This window comes from Carcharhinus amblyrhynchos, chromosome 3 (genome assembly GCF_965287045.1).
Source record: "Carcharhinus amblyrhynchos chromosome 3, sCarAmb.v2.hapA, whole genome shotgun sequence".
Lineage (NCBI taxonomy): Eukaryota > Metazoa > Chordata > Chondrichthyes > Carcharhiniformes > Carcharhinidae > Carcharhinus > Carcharhinus amblyrhynchos.
In genome coordinates, this window is record NC_137326.1 from 104,281,198 (window position 1) to 104,288,940 (window position 7,743).

The window sequence follows — 7,743 nt, forward strand, 5'->3', positions numbered from 1 at the left end:
CAGCTGTGAGATGATTACTGGCCTGTTGGCACTTAGATATTACAATTGTCTCCTGGCTGTGAGGTGTTAAACTGGTCTGCTGGCTGTTAAATAGTACAATGTTTTCCTGCTTCTGCAGGTGTTGGCAATTATACCCTGGTTCCTCTTTGATTTTCCCCTCTGTATATTTGGGCTGTCTGCATCTCTCACATTCTATGACTCTGAAAGTTAGCATCTGTATACCTCCACTGATCTCTCAGTTGTCTAGGTAAGCTGTTTCCTGGTGCTGTGGCTATTTATACCTGATTCTGTCTGGATACCTGCTAATTTCTTTATTGGCAAAAATCACATCTCATCAACTCTTTTGAATGCTGGTTACAGCAGTCACTAGGCAGGTTCTTTTCCTGTTGGTGGGCAGATCATGTCCTAGCAATCCTTGTTGAATTCTTGTTTCTGCTGTACTAGGCAGATCCATGACACAATTGGTTTATATTATATCAAGGCCCTGAATTTTGCACTTGATTGGCACATGCAAACAATACGTTCAGAAGCAGTTGCAGTGTCTGCTTCTGACCATGAATATCAGAATGATGTGAATTCACGTTGATTGGCCAATTAATGGACAGCCAATGAGAAATATGCCCAGATGGCGCAGTACTGCCTGCACTAGCAGGATCATAGCAGGCACTGGATCAAATGGAGACTCTGATGGGTTATAAGGTGAGTGTAGGCAGCTACCTGAAGGCTGCTGGGAGTTGGGGAGGAGCCGAACAGAGCTATCAATGAGAGACTGGAAAAGTTAGCATCAGTGAACATAAGAAATAGGAGCAGGAGTAGGCCATCTAGCCCTTCGAGCCTGCCCCGCCATTCAATAAGATCCTGGCTGATCTGAAGTGACTCAGTTCCACTTTCCCGCTTTCTCCCCATAACCCTTAATCCCCTTGTCTACCAAAAACCTATCTACTCGTGTCTTAAATATATTTAGCGAGATAGCCTCCACCACATCAACGGGCAGAGAATTCCAGAGATTCACCACCCTTTGAGTGAAGAAGTTCCTCCTCAACTCCTTTCTAAACTGCTCCCCCCTTATCTTGAGGCTGTGCCCTCTAGTCCTGCTGTCCTTTCTGAGTGGGAAGAATCTCTCTACCTCTACTCTATCCATCCCTTTCATTATCTTATACGTCTCTATAAGATCCCCCCTCGTCCTTCTAAACTCCAACGAGTACAGACCCAGTCTATTCAGCTTCTCTTCATAGTCCAACCCCCTCATCTCCGGTATCAGCCTAGTGAACCTCCTCTCTGGTATCAGCCTAGTGAACCTCCTCTTCACTCCCTCCAAGGCCAAAATATCCTTGCGCAAGTGCGGTGACCAAAACTGCACACAGTACTCCAGCTGTGGCCTCAACAGTGCCCTGTACAGCTGCAGCAAGACCTCCCTGCTTTTATATTCTATCCCCCTCGCTATAAAGGCCAGCATCCCATTTGCCTTCTTGATCACCTGCTGCACCTGCAGACTGGGTTTTTGCGACTCATGCACAAGGACCCCCAGGTCCCTCTGCACTGTAGCATGCTGCAGCTTTTCGCCCTTTAAATAGTAATCCCTCCTACTATTATTCCTGCCAAAGTGGATAACCTCACACTTGCTAACATTGTACTCCAGTGAGGGCTTCAGCAGCTGGTGGGTACTCTGCCCCACAATTCTCAGATAATTGCCTGTGTTCTCTGGTTGACTCATTGAGTACCTGATGTAAAATACTCATGCAGTGGGATGGCAAAAGGATGTCAACCAACTGACCAAGAAGGCATGGGTGGAGGTGGCTGCTCAGGTGAGCGGGCATGATGTTGTGCACCGCATATTGATGCAGTGTTGAAACAGTCAATGATCTCCTGCACTGAATACTGACTTGGCATGGAACTGGGTATATATGGATGGGTGTATGCATCATGGGAGCTGTCAGGGTACCTTGCACAGACTTGCAGAATCTGGGTGTTGTGGTCTCATACTATCTGCTTGCAGTAATAACCCTTTCTATTCAAGAAGGCACCTACTGATCTGCTGGCATCGGCCACGTGTGCAGTCTGTTGGGCTCTGAATGCAGTAGAACCCAGCAACAGCTGCAAAGTTTCTGGCTCATTCAGCCTGGTTGGTTTGGTCCATCCAGTAATGATGCCGCCTGAACAGAACTTCAGGTGCTAAAAAATTGAGGGCCACTGTGACCTTCAGAGCCAGTGGCATTGGCTGCCCACCCACACAATTGGAGGTGACCTCCAACCCAATCATAGATCATAGAATCTGACAGTGCAGAAGGAGGCCATTCAGCCCATCGAGTCTACACCAATCACAATCCCACCCAGGCACTATGCCCATTATCCCATGCATTTACCTTAGCTAGTTTCCCTGACACTAAGGGGCAATTTTTAGCATGGCCAATCTACCAAACCCGCACACCTTTGGAGTATGTGAGAAAACCAAAGTACCCAGAGGAAACCCACGCAGACATGAGGAGAATGCACTGCGCTGCCTCATGTAGCATAATGATGTCACGGCGTCCCAAAAGAGGTGGAGCCTCCTGTGGCACTGGACCTTGGACATGTTGAGGTGGCTGGATCACTGCCTGTACATTCTGGCAGGTGAGGATAGTGGCATCTTCTGCAATGCTCTCCACCTTGCTCTCCCTGCTGGCCCTGCTCATAAAAGAAATACTTCAGAAGATATTCAGAAATACTTCTGAATACTTCAGAAGAAACCACAGGAAAAGATCCAAAACCTCAGCATAATGCAGCAGCTGAACTGCTAAAAACTCACTCAGTCAATGCCCCCTTTTATTCCGGCCTTGGATGAGAAATGTGAAAAAATAGGATGGTTACTTGCCCTTGTGACGAGTGTGAAATCATACGGGCAAATAAAACTGCCTTCAATTGCCCTATGAATTGCTTAAAGTGGTTGATTAATTGTTGGTGGGCCATTTTTGACTCCTGCATATGCTCGCTGACAGTATTGTCAAACAAGTGTGCGATGATGTTGGGCTGTGTGTCTGATGTCTTCTCACGATATTTCACTGTCTTCTGTGTTGGTGTCATTCCCACTGCTGCCACTTAAATTACTGGTCTGAATGTTTTTCCACACCTCACGTCCACAGAGCTGCCATTACTGAGTTATGATTAGAAATGACCCTCTAAGTAAAAATTCACATGTAACTCAGTAATAATAATGCTGACTTTTAAAAAATATAACTTGCATTATAAAACTTAACCTTCAGGGAGATTTGATTCTAAACAGAAACAAATAGATAGATCAATTGAAACAAATTGACAAAATAATTAACAAGAAAGGATGCATTTTGGAAGCTAAACTAAAATCAGTAATCATTCACAATTACCTTGAGAACTTTTCCAAGAAAAAGGTAAAACCTTTAAAACTCAACGGCCCAGTAGATTAGATGAGAATTATTTCCATTTCCAGAATCCAGCCTATACAATGTCCAAGAAATACAGCTGGGCTATTGGGACCTTCCGTGTCGATCAGCAACACAAAGGATTGCTTAAACAGACTCCTTTGTTTATGCCAGAACAGATAATCTGCATTTGCATCAGAATGTTCTTTATTGAGCCAACTACCTAACACAAGGTTTGACCTGCTGAGGAAATCTTTTCCTAAGATCATCAGCTGCAGCTCTATTGTTATCTTGCATGCAGGTTTAATCATCAAGTGTTTTACACAGGGAGTGGTGAAAATGTGGAACGCATCGTCACGTGGAGTAGCTGGCACAGATAATATAGATGCTTTTAAAGAGAGCCTTGAGCTAGAGAGGAAGAGGGGTTGAGGGTGGGTAAGTAATTAGAGTGGGAGGAAGTTACTGTGAAGTATAAACACCAGTTTGGCCAGTTCTAGTGCTGTAAATTCCATGTAGTTTTTTTGGTGAACCAGGATGCTGAAAACTGTGTTAGCTCCTTGCAGATCTATCTCTCCCCAGTAGGCAAGGCCAATTTCCGCAATTATTCACATTTGTTATGCTTGCTGTACTTGCACTTCTTTCTCATCTAATGTAAATGAGCATTGTCTAGCATCTTGCTCAATTTGAAATAACAATGAGGATTTACACAGCATCTTTCTCAACCACCAGACATCTCAAAGCTCTTTAAGGGTAGGCATTCTTGTAATTAGGAAAAATGCAGTAGCCGATTCTTTTTTTTTAACTTTATTCCAATCCAATCAAGTCAAATTAAAGCCAATTCAGAGTCCCAACAAGTTGGGACATTCCCGATCCAAGCTGACAAGACAGGGCTCTCACCTGTCTTGGGCTTGATCCACATGATCCAAGCTGATTGGAGTAGGTGTAGCTCCACCTCCAAGGCTTGATCTAATTTGCATCTTAGCCAAAAGGCAAAGATGCCGCTTTAAAAAATTGCTTCAAATGAAGCTGAAATGTAACCTAATGACTTCAACCAAGTGCAGCATGTTGATACTACACTTGATCTTAGCCAAGAAGCCAAGAAGCTAGCCAATTCGCTCATAGCAAACATGCACAAAGAGCAATGTGATAATCACAGAATCAGAGAATCCTGACAATGCAGAGGGAAGCTATTCAGCCTATTGAGTCTGGTGCATAGTGTCTCTGAGTGTGTCCAACCCAGACCTTCTTTCCCGCCCTATCACCATAACCCTGCACATTCATCATGGCTAATACATTTACCCTACACATCTTGGGATGCTAAGGTGCAATTTATCATCGCCGATCCACTTAACCTGCACATCTTTGGGCTGAGAGAGGAAATCAGAGCGCCCAAAGAAAATCCATGCAGACATGGGGAGCATGTGCAAATTCCACACAGTTACCCAAGGCTGGAATCAAACTCAGGTCCCTGACACTGTCAGGCAGCAGTGCTAACCAATGTGCCATCTTACCATCTCTAATAATGATCAAATGACATTGATTGAAGATTATATATTAGCCAGGACACTGAGGATAACTCCATTAATCTTTGAAATAGTGTTGACAGGTGTTTTACATCCACCTGAGAGTGCCTCGGTTTCATAATTCATCTGAAAGAGAGCACCTCCAAGGATACAGCGTTCCCTCAGTACCGCAATGGACTGTCAGTCTAAATTGTTGTGCCCAGAGCCTGGAGTGGGTCTTAAATCCATAACCTTGTGACTTGAAGGGGAAAATGCTACCAACTGAACTTTGGCTCTCAGTAATGCTTTACTTAACCCTGTCGTTTTGTGATTTGTGCCTTCATAGCACTGCCAACATGGTACATTTCCCTCATCAAGTTGAGTCAACATCCATTCATGTGGATTTCTCTCTCTTCAGGGGACAGTGAATCATGGTGGTATAAGCAGCTCTCCAATAATTCATCCAGTTGCTTTTTTTGTCATGTATGGTCATCATTGTCTTGCCCAATGCTGTCATTGCCTCTTCTCCACACAAGTGTGCTCTCCAATTTTGTCATTTTGTCACTATTATCAGTAATCTTTTGGGCGGCATGGTGTCACAGTGCTTAGCACTGGGCTCGTTGGGCCGAAGGGCCTGTTTCCCGGGCTGATTTTTGTTCTTTGTTCTTTGTAGACCCAGTTTCAATTCCGGCTTTGGATGACTATCTGTATGGAGTTTGCACGTTCTCCCTGCGTCTGCGTGAGTTTCCCCCAGGTGTTCCGGTTTCCTCCCACAGTCCAAAGGTGTGAAGGTTAGGTGGATTAGCCATGATAAACTACCCCTTGCTGTCCAAAGATGTCTGGATTGAACATGGGGTAATGTGCAGGATTACATGGGCTAGGGTGTGGGGGAGTCAGCCTATATAGGGTGCTCTTTTGGAAAGTTGGTGCAGACTTGATGGGCCTTATGGCCTCCTTCTGCACTGCAGGGTTTCTATGTTAACACGATGGTTCTATGGAAATGATAACCATTTGACATTCAATTCCAACATTGGGTTGCGGTGTAGACTTTGCATGTTCTCTCTGTGTCAGCGTGGGTTTCCTCCAGGTGCTCCAGTTTCCTCTCTCATTCCAAAGATGTGCAAGTTAGGTAGAGTGGTCATGCTAAACTGCTCCTTTGTGTCCCACGATGTGTTGTTTAGGGAATTTAATGGGGTAAATATGTGGGGTTATGGAGATTTGGTGGGGGTTGGCCTGGGTAAGACACTGTCGGAGAGTCGGTGCAGACTTGATGGGCTGAATGGCCTTCCTCTGCACTGTAGGTGTTCTATGATTTTACGAAAGGTGAAACAAGATGTTTGCAATAAAGGGATAAGATTTCAGCCTCTCAATAATGCCATCCGTCAAAACAGCGAGGTTTTAAAAATATTACAAAAGAGTTGTTTTTTTTATTTTGGATTAAATTGAAGGCTAACAATTGATTTTCCCAACACCTAAACAGTACTACTACAAAATACAATATCATGCCATAAAATAGCATGATTATGTTAATTTCCATCTAGCTAGACTGTACTTGACACAGGTCAACTTAAGGTCTTTTCATTGCAGTCTAAGGTCTAACAATTTGAAGCTACAAAGTAAATTCAATACTCCTGTATACCATGAAAAGCCATATTATTCATTGAGGACACAAATCAGAAGTAGATGAAGTAAGAAACGTTGTTCAGTGAACAAATACCATAGACTGAGCTACGTAAAATAGAAATGACCCACAATTGATTCTTGGGGCTTTTCTGGATTATCTGGGCCAGTGATGGTCAGCATTCAAATTGGACTTCCCATCCAGGACTATGAGGGAAGAACTGGCCATAAGTTCAACTTGTGATTGTTATGCAGTATGTCCCATCTGGAACTGCAGTGTTGGACATGGCTATAATGATAAATAGCCCACTGAAGTTTGTGTTAGAGGTTCATCATCATGTATGGAACATTCTCCAGCATAAGTTAACATCTTCAGGAGAGGAGGGATAAAAGGAACAACATCTTGCAGGGAAAGCTTCCTGGAACAAAAAAGGCCTGATTTGTTTGTAGCACAATAATAGGCATTACGAATGTTAACTTTGGTATGATATGACAATGATGAATGGATACAAAAAGTCCTTCTCAATGACTAGAGCACTTGTTTCTCCACTAGAGGACGACGAAGTGCAGGAAACACAAAGATACTTTGTTAAGGGTTGTCGTATCCACGGAAACAATAGGTTCAAACATTAATCTGTGTTGAAATTTATAAACAATGATATGGCTCTTTAAATAATCAATTTCCTAGGATGCAATAGAAGAACATTTATTCTGCAAAATACTACTACCTAGGTCTTTTAAAGAAATATATGAACAATCTGTTCTGAATTTTTTGATCATTTACTCACATTTCCTAATTTAAAAAACAAACATGACTATTATTGTTGTTGAAAAATACCCATTGGCAGGTCTGAACTATTACCAGATTCTACGGAAGAATTTTACCGCCCTGTTTTATGGGAATTGGAGCGGGCGAGAGGCAAACAACGGGAAGGTCTGTTGACCTTGAGTGGGATTTTATGGTTTCAGGACGAACGAGACCATAAAATCCCACCCCATGTCCTGATGACAAATCTCATCCTGATCATACTCTTGTTCAAAATTCATACAGTCAAATAAATGAATGTAAAGTTGACAACTCTGCCACTCTGAGTGTAACCTGGACTGAGAAGGGTTGGCCAAATATGGAGGGCTAAGTTACAAAAGTCACCTTAATACAGTCTAATGAATGATTGAGCTGAAGAGGGAAATGACTTTCAGTGATTAATACTGTGATATTTTCAGTGATTAATACAGTAATACTTTCA

General features: G+C 43.1%; 1 non-coding gene across 1 annotated transcript; it reads right to left on the minus strand.

Moving 5' to 3' along the window:
- Window positions 1–4,289: 4,289 nt before the first annotated feature.
- LOC145341691 (U2 spliceosomal RNA) lies at window positions 4,290–4,481 on the minus strand. The gene has a single exon (XR_013886444.1). It is a non-coding gene; the product is annotated as a U2 spliceosomal RNA (small nuclear RNA).
- Window positions 4,482–7,743: the final 3,262 nt, after the last annotated feature.